General features: G+C 45.5%; 1 long non-coding RNA gene across 1 annotated transcript in view; it reads right to left on the bottom strand.

The window, feature by feature from the left end:
• Positions 1-216: 216 nt before the first annotated feature.
• LOC138121164 (uncharacterized) overlaps positions 217-9,586 on the bottom strand; it is an 89,856-nt gene continuing 80,486 nt past the window's right edge. The window contains exon 5 of the long non-coding RNA XR_011156118.1: positions 217-1,823. This is a non-coding gene — a long non-coding RNA (uncharacterized lncRNA). The remainder of the gene's footprint in view (positions 1,824-9,586) is intronic.

Raw genomic sequence — 9,586 nt, 5'->3', positions numbered from 1 at the left:
ATTCTAGGCGTATTTTAGGGAAAGTATCATTAGATTTAATTCCAGAGATGAACATCTGATTTTCATGTGAAATTCTGGAAGACCAGAGCCTTGTTCATTAGTGTAACAGGGCAATTACAGCTTAGCCATGACTCTGGGATGATGTGATCCCAAAGCTGGAGCTCTGGCCCATCTCCTTTGCTCTGTACCAATGTCAGCAAAGGTTTATAGGTGAAAGGTGGGAGGGAAAAGCAGTTTCAAACTGTTTCTGTCACCCTGATCAAGAAAGTTTCCCTCTCATTCACAGACTCCCAACCTGTGGCAGGGCAGGCAGTGCTTTCTGTAAAAGCTCCAGCAAAAAAAAAAATGAAAGCACCTCTTCAAAGAGCTGCTGACTTTCTCTCAATCACATTTAGCAAGATACCATCTCAGCACTGAAAATAAGCATATAAACTTACCAATGCACTATCGGGAGAAGCATCAGAAATAAAGTTCAGGTGTTACTCAGCCCATCAGCACCTCAGCTCCTCCCTGGCACCAAGTAAATCCCACAGCAGCAGGTACCAGAACTGCCTCTCCTCTGCTGCTCACACCCGAATGCTCACAGCTGGGCTCTGAATCTGCCACCAACAAAAGAAACCACAGGAAGACTGCTTCCCTAATGCTTCAGAACTGAGTCAGTGGGTCAACAATTCCTTCGGTTTAGGAGCCAGACCAATTCCCTTAAACACCCCCTTTTTTTTTTCTGATGGAGAAGCCAACTGTCTCCTGCCAGTGGCAGCCCATCTGCTTCCAGAACAGAACCAAACCACTCCAAACCACCACCTCGTTTTGGCACAGGCATCCGTCCTGACGCAACTCCATTTTGTCTCCCACGTCTGGGAAAAGCCATGAGAAAATACTTACAATTGAAAAGGCAGCCGGGAAAACTGCTCCGTGTGCACCTTGCACAGGCTGTGCCGGCTCGCAGCCCACGCTCCCATCTCCCATGCCTGGGATGGAGTGGCACGAAGGAGAGCACTCCACGTGACCCCAGACCTGTTGCCCGCGTGGCCTCGTTCCGTGCAAGCACAGAATATCCCGGGTGTGCATTTCAGGAGCACTGCTTGAACAAAGAGAAAGCTCCGGAGCTGCTATCCCTCTTCCCCATCCATGACTCAAAACGTCTGGTTGAAAATTGGTTTCGTAATAACCCTTTAGTACCACCTACTCACATCACAGAGCGATTCTTGCAGCAAATGTACAGGAAATCACCAACGAGTGCCAATGGAGCTACTATTCCAAGAACCAGCTCTTTCGGTTATTCCTTCATCACTTGGAAACCAAGATGCTTTTACTTTCCCTATTGCACAGAGTGCAATTTTTTTTTTAAGATGAGCCTTTAACTATGATCCTGTAAAATACTTTGTTGATAAATCACCAGCTGAAAACTTGCCCACTGTATTTAAAAAAAAAAAAAAAAAAAAAAAAGAGAGAGAGACAGAAAGAATTTCACAATAGTCATTCCAGAAAATACAGTAACTCCTTTCTGGAAATAACTCACTGGACGAATCAAGCGGAGAGAATTAATTTTTGGAGACAGTTTGCATCCTGCAGAGCACACAAAGGTGGTGTCGTCAGCCACGTGCCTTTGTGACCACCAACAGCAGACCCCTGACTCACCCAACCACGAGATGAGTCGCTATGAATGGTTTCCTCTTCTTCCACGCTCCCCAGGGGTGCTCTGTGCCACCGGCATATCCTGCGCCTAATCCCGATTTTGATGGAAATTCCAAAACTCATCTGGGAAGGCTGTGGCCACGAGCTAACGACGTGGCCATCTGCTCCCTCCTGCTTTGAGTCACCTGTCAGCAATACAAAAGGAAATTACTCAGCAGCAAGCACGTGGAAGCCTCTGCTACAGCCTCTGGCGTGCCCCTTACGGGAATACAACATTCTGGAGCACTCGGATCACCCTGAAAGGAAAGTGTTACGTCCTGTAGCACTCCCATTCAAAAAAGTGAAATTTGGTTTAAAATAAAGATAAAGAGGAATGCCAGGAGTGCAGGGAGAGCACGTTTCAGCTGGGTTCTCAGTGCCAGCATCACTGAGGCTGCCATGGAAGGGGGGACAAAAATAAAAGAAGACATTTCACAAACACGAGACCTTCACTGTGCGTGACAAGAAAAATAATTAAAACAACTGAGAGAACTAATCTGTGGCTGCTTAGGAAGTTAACTCTTCGAAGGAAGTGATTAAGAGAACAAAAGCAAAGTGTTATGTTTATCAAACAAGTGAACTTAACCCGTGGAGAGGGCTTACTCCTGCGAGTAAAGGCAGAGTACTCCCACAGCCCTCCCTGCAGGCATCAGTTCACACCAGGCTGGGATCTTAGTGAATATTAAGAAATAATTATTTCAAAGAAATAAATCTTATTAGAAATACGAAGCACAGCTTTGCCAAAACACCAAATACTAGCAGAAAGGCAGCCACAATGTCCTGTGGCTCTCTGCAGAATTCCCTTGATCGAATGCCTATTCAGGACAAAATTCGCAAGTATTTTCCTGGGAAGACCTGATTAACCACTTACAACATTCACAAATTCAGTCCCAGCCACAGACATTTTTTGTTTCATCACACATTACGCAGCACACGAATTCAGCCCTCTGAAACAAGGCTCCCAACTTCTCCCCAAAAAAACAACCCACAAATACAAGACAGTTACTACAAACACTGCTTTGAATCTTCAGGAATTTCATAAAAATTAATTAAGACTAAAGATCTAATTGTCTAACCTGCTTCTGCATGCAGAAAGAGCCAGACCTGGTGCCTCTACAGGGGGGGAGGGAAGCGTTTCTTGTTCCTGTTTCGTACTTGACTTTTTTCCTGCGCAGGAGATGATCTAATTATCCAACGTGTCAGTATATTGCTTCACCCTTCCTCGTGTGTCTCCTTACATTAACATATTTTAACAATTCAGCTCATTAGGAAGGAGGCGAGGAACAAAATGGCAAATTATCCTTAAAAATCAATCACAAAGGCAGAAGTCTTTCCATGTTTTGTCCTGTATCTCTCCAAAACTCTACCGGAGCACACAACCAACAATGCTGAATGTAAACAGGTCACAAATCTCCCCCAAATCCCACATCCTCACGCTGCTCAGATGGAAGCGTACCTGTTGAAGACAGGAGCCTGATGGGTGAGCTGTGCAAGGGAGTAATTTTGGGTCCTGCCCAATTAGAAGGGAAAGAAACTCCCAAATGCCAGCCCCTTATTGTTCCCAACCGTGCTGATGCTCAGCTGCAGGCACTGTGGCTGCGAGGGGGCTGGTGGATCTCATGTATAATAACTGGGGATGGGTGATGAAAGCGAGCCATCAAACCACATAAGGCTGCTACCCATCGCCTTGAAATGGATCTGAAAAACCCTGAAATCCAAATATAACATGGACAGCACCTGCATTTGCATATGTAGGATGCCAGCCGAAGTTTCCGAGCCTTTTTATCGAATGCCTTTTTTTACAGCCAAGAGCCATTCAACACCCAGCCCTGTCTGCAGACGTGGATTTGAGAGATGATCTTGTGTTTTAAACCTTCCCCTGAACTCCTACAACAGGTTTAGCCTGAGCAGAGTCCCCATGGCACACAGTAAAACCACGGGATCTCAGGAAACATTTCTTCAGCAAGTTTTGTGTATAATAGCAGTGTCTATATATAAACGTGTTTACGGCTATTCCCGAAGAAGAGCCTGTTCTGAAGCAGCTCCTTTATTGTGATCGAACACGCTGGATTCATTCCCAGTTTTAAGCCTTATATAAGGCCTTCAAGGAAACAGAAACTTATTTTGTACAAAATCATGCCAGTATAGTAGTAGGTGCAACGGAATTATTCTGTTACACATTAAGTTTTACTAATAAAAGACCTTGCCTTGCCGTCATAAAGTCAAATGCTGCTTCCCACTAGTACAAACAAATATTTCCTGCCAGGTACGTCCACTCTGACTAATAAATAACACAGCTTTCTGAACCGTGGGCTGCAGCATAAACCTGTTAGATTATCCCTGTGGCCTGTTATGAGGGAGCACAGCCCAGCATGCTTACAGGGATGGCTCACTCCAAAAACCCTCAAGGATGCAGCACAGGTCAGGCCATCCCAGGTTTCATTCCCACATCCCCATGCAGGCTTCTGGCCCTGCTCCAGCAGAGTCTACAGTTCCCAGGACCACCAGGGAGTCAAATCACTCCAAATTCAAACTGTCATTAGGACCAAAAAGCTGGGTATGTGACCAGGTCTTAAAAACTCAAGCTCTTGTACTCATAATAAAACCACTAAATTGGTAATTAGCATCAGAAGCTTTAAAATGAAAAACACCACCAAAACCCAACAAACCAACAAAAAAACCCACTTGACAGAAATGACAGGTTATGATTAACATCTTATGATGGTCTCCATGCTGTGCTGCTGCAGAGAAATCTGCTTGGGCAGAACACAGCCATGCCTTACGTGGCCTGGGAGGACAGCGCAGCTCCCTGAGTGGTACAGGCAGCACAGACACAGCCAGAGAGACAAAACCACCCACCTCAGTGTCATTTAGGTGTCTACATCCAAATAAATAAATCAGTCTACACTGGATTAGCACATGCATTTTGCACAGCACCTCATCGATAGCACCAAGGCTTTTTTCCCTGCAGCCATGTCCCATTTTGTGTTATCACACAGAGGCAGCTCAAGGACTAAACCAGATCAAAACTAAACCTCCTCTTGCTTAAGATTAAATTATTACAGGACTGACCTTGCAGATACCTTGGCCCAGCCTTTCAGAGGGGTTCACAAGCCAGCACTAAGGTTCAGCACAAAGCACAACACTAAAATTTTCTTTGGGAAAGAGACGCTACTCACTCTTCTGCATCCTCCCATTGCAAAGTCTCTTCCCCGGGACGTGGGAGACTTGTAGTCTGTTTTTCCCTCCTATGCCCACAGCCTGGCACTGTGCTGTAATTTTGATACTACACATTTATGAGCTCAGTAGTGACCTCTCACTCCTCCTTCTGAAACACACCACTGCTCCCAAATCACATAAAAGATTTAGAAAGAGACAATATGCAAGCACAGCTTGACCCTTAACCTACAGAGAAAAGGACTTCTCTGGGCATTTGGAAGTCTACATTTTGATTTCTCTTCTTAATTCTGTTTAAGCAGACCCCAAGTCAGGACACCATTTAATATTGCCACACCCTTTTCTTCCCACTTCACTTGCTGGCAAGACTTAGATGCTTAACTCTTCTTATTCATTCTACAGGCATCTGCTGTATTATAAATTTTATGTCTGCAATTCCAGGGTTGGCTGTTTTTTAGATTTCATTTCATGGGCCTGCACACAACCCATGTTCACAAATACATTCTGGAGCTGTAGAAGCTGACAGGAATGGCTGAATTCTGACCCTGGCATGGAAAGGATGACGTGAGGGGCAGGCGAGGCAGGACGGAATTGCTCTCCTGACTTACTCTGGTAGCTACAACAGATGGATCACATAACCCAATGCAAACAGCGAGCAAGCTTCTTGGTCATGAGAGAAAAGGACACGATGACCTCTAGGTAAAAATCCTGGGAACAGCAAGCACACATAAACATCAACCTGAGCAACTTTAATTCTGTGCCAGAGCCTGAACTGAAGATAACAGCAAAGACAAACACCCAAGACAGATTTAATTCAGGCTGTAATTCACTGCATGAACATGCCAAATTGTGGTACAAACCTCATGCCTTTTAACACTCCTCATTGTAAGGCCTATTCTTATCTTGGTGATGAATGTAGGATTTTAGAAAGATTGTTTGGTTTTTTTTTTGAGCCGTTTGCAATTTTTGTGCTCCCTGCTTTAGCTGGGAGGAAGCTGGAAGTACTTCAGGTTATGAGCTGGGGTGGAATATGTCCTAGTACTGATCCACAAACACAGGGCATCTCATGACAGGGCGCTGATAATGAATTGTTGCATGGATACAGACAAGCACATTACTGTTATCCTCCTCTCCCCTCCTCCCCAGAAAAGGGTGTTTTAATTTAAGATTTATTTTGTTTTGCAAAGTTGATTCAGCTCCTCCAATGGGAGGCAACAGCAGCACGAACTGTTTTCTTGGTATGAAGGTACAGATCTCTTAGCATATGCTTTAAATAACAGACTAAAAACTCCCTGTTCCTTCTTCTGATTAAGAAATCCTTGAACAGCTCAGTTCCCCAACATGTAGAAAGCCCAACAGGGCAGCAAGGGCCATGAACACTCATTTTATGCCCCAAACACGGGAACACTTCAGAAATAACGAGCATTTGGAGGAGGGTGGATTTTTGGGGGGGATTTCCTTTATTTTGAGTGCTCCAAGCTCATACCACTAGATGGCACGTTTGAAACTCCTGGCATCTCCGTGAAATCACAAGTCTCTGCTCGGCATCGCACCATGTTTATCCTCTCCTGGGATGGAAAAGTACAGGTAAAATGATATCTCAGGAGCCAAAGAACCGGGACAGGCGGACAATGGCACGGAAAAATGCGCCTGCATGCAAAGGCAGTGTCTGCCAGCGAGCTGAGGGAGGGACTGCTGTGCAGAGCTGAGCTCCAGCACTTCCAGCTCTCATCTTGCTGTGGCCTTGGAAAATCTCTTCATGTCTTGGGAGAGTACCTGAATGCATGTGCCAAAGGGAGCTGAGACAAGAGGAATATGGCAAAGGAAGGGGAGAGTTGAGCCTTTGGATTCACAACACCACATTCCACTGTGAGCTGAGCAATGCCCTGCTCTCTGCACGTCCCTGAGAGCTCAACAGACCAAAAACCATCCACAGCCCCTCCAACACATCACTGCCATGAGCTGACAGGAGGGAGACATTCAGGGCACCACCAAACAGCAGGGGAAGATGTGGCCAACCCACAGCATCCCATGCAAGATGTGACTTTTCCAGAAGCGTCAAGCACTTCCCGTCCCACAGACCACCACAAGAGATAAGCAAACACACAGCAGCCCATGACACTGAGTCACAGCCTCATGGGCAAGTCACCTCTTGTGCAGGACACGTTCTGGAGTGTACCTGGATGTGCCCCACTGTACTGGCCTTGGCAGGGATGCCAGAGCCTGGCAGCACCACTTCCTTAAGGCTTCTGGCTCGTTCTTGCTGCCAGTTCCTTAATTTAACTCAACCCACTTAGAAAGTGCATTAGCACAAGCATGTACCAACATTCCAACCAAGCAAGTAACATTCCCTCAAAGAAGAACAAGTCGGTTCAGCGCCACTGTAACGATCGCGGGCACTCGGAGCTGGTACTTGTCATGGCATTGCACCCCACATTCCCTCCATGGGCAACTTCAATAGACAGGGATTAACAATCTACTATGAGCACTTCAACATCTGACTCAGTCCTTGGAATGGGCACTCGTGTCAATGGAAAAAAAAAAAAACCTGTCAATTTGAGCTGGAGAAAGAGAGAGATGTTGTTGATAGACCCCCAAGGGCACTGGCAGAGAGTGCTCCTTGTCTGGGTGGAAGAAGAAATACCATCTTCCTTCTTCTAAGAAAGAACAGCTCAGTCCCAGAACTGCAGCAAAAAAAAAAAAAAAAAAAAATCCTTATGTAGGATTTAGCTTTGCAGTGCCCTCACCATCATCATCCTCAATGAAGGACTAAAATACACTCCTGAGGCAGCACAAGAAAGCTCTGCTGTAGCACCATCCATCCTACCCGGGTCTTTGGGAATTCTGCTCTTTCCTGATCCATCAGTTTGGCACTACTTTGTGTATTTACATGCTCCTGTTTACACAGTATGGACCTGCTGGGCAAATACTCCTCAAAACACACCATTTTTGTGCTGATGTCTGCAGGCTCTGCCAGCAAGTCTGTAGACATCAACATGTGGCTGTAGCACCCTGCTGAAATATTCCAGCAGTGCCTCTAATTTCAATGGACAAACAACTCAAGAGAATTCAATTTCAAACATAATGATGCAATAATCTCATCTGAATCTTTCCAGTCCCCTTGGGCCTGCACTTTGGATGCAGCTCTGTCCCTCTAATCATCCCTCTCTCTAATGGTGGGTGATGCTGAACCTCTTCCAAACAGGAATATACCATGGTGTGTCTTGACTGCTTTTAAATGAAAACCACAAGTACTCCAACAGACAGGTAAATTCCTCAGTGTAACTACAAACCCCACTGCAAACTTTTGTGGGGGGGAAAAAATGGTGGATCATCTACAAATGAAAATCCTTGGAATTCTGGTTCAGATTTTTCCTCCTAAGGCAATGAAACATTCAGTACACTGCATCCCAACTGAAAGCGAGGAAAATACTTCAGGAGTGGGATTATTCTCACTTCTATTTAAATACCTGCAGCACAGATGTTGGTATCTGGGTTAGTCACAGGGAACTCCTTTAAAGTCAGCGCAAAGAAACTGTCACTTGCATGACATGATTCATCTGACTTATTCCAAGCAGTTACTTGGGATGTTTTCCCTCTCAGAAGGGAAGCCAGGAACGTCACAGCCCTGTCAGATGAGTTACAGTGACACCAATTCTCAAATGCTGTTTTAAGCTACTGTAAAAAAATGGGAACTTTTAGATAATGACTTGTGGCATAAACTTTTATGTACTTATTTAAGTGGAAAACCACAAGGAAGAATGGTGCCCCTTAAGAGTTTTAATTCCAATAATCTTCTTCCTCAAATTTGCAAACTAAATTTTGCAGTGCTGGCGCAGTGCACAGAGATGGACAAAGAACTTTGGGCAATGTGAAAGTAACTGATCCATTTCCCTCTTCAAAGAATTAATTTGAAAGCAAACACAGTAACCTAAAGAGCAGACAGTGGATTTCATCACGCAATACCCTTTTACGTTAATAAAAGGATGTTTATGAGGAAGGAGGAGTAATCTTATGGTTAAGGGCAAGATGTTCAAAGTGCACTGCTAGCTCTGGACTGCATTTTTCACCACTCAGTCTCCACCTCAGTGTCACACACATTATGTTTATTGCCTCAGATTTACATTTTTGGAGAGGACACAATCAGGGAAGGAGGTCTTGGGAGGAAGATGAGGCTGTTTTTTCTCTAGCACAGTATCAAGAGCTGAGCCCTCCTTGTATGGAAAAGCTGACTGAGAAGAGGACGGATCTCACGGACAGTCACAAGGACATGGCTATTAATGAGCAGAGATGAAACTCATGACCTTGCTCTGACCTCTGCAGCATGGCTGCATTTGATGTATCTTATCTGGAAACTCCCTGGCCCCTCAGCCTTGCTCTCAGCGCAAGGAGAATGAGCACCAGCATTTCCTTAGCCTCTCTGCCCTTGCTGCTCTCCTCCTGAGCAGACAACCACATGTATATAAACAGCTTTCTGAAGAAACTGGAGAGAGCACAGGGGTCACTTCTGCGGAAGTGACGCGAGCTCCCAGCGCTTGAGCGCGTGTCCCGGGGAGGTGGCACCGGCCTGGCCATGCCCTCTGCACTCTGTCCGAGCTCCCCGTGCCAGGACTGACCTCTGAGGCACCACACTCACTGGGAACGCAGCAGACACTTCTGTCATTTCCGAGCTCTCTCCTGCTGGTGCAGGATCAGAAATTCTGCATTCTGTGTAAGTAATTCGGACAATCAC

The sequence above is a fragment of the Aphelocoma coerulescens genome, chromosome 1A, assembly GCF_041296385.1.
Source record: "Aphelocoma coerulescens isolate FSJ_1873_10779 chromosome 1A, UR_Acoe_1.0, whole genome shotgun sequence".
NCBI lineage: Eukaryota > Metazoa > Chordata > Aves > Passeriformes > Corvidae > Aphelocoma > Aphelocoma coerulescens.
This window is presented reverse-complemented; position numbering and strand designations above follow the sequence as displayed.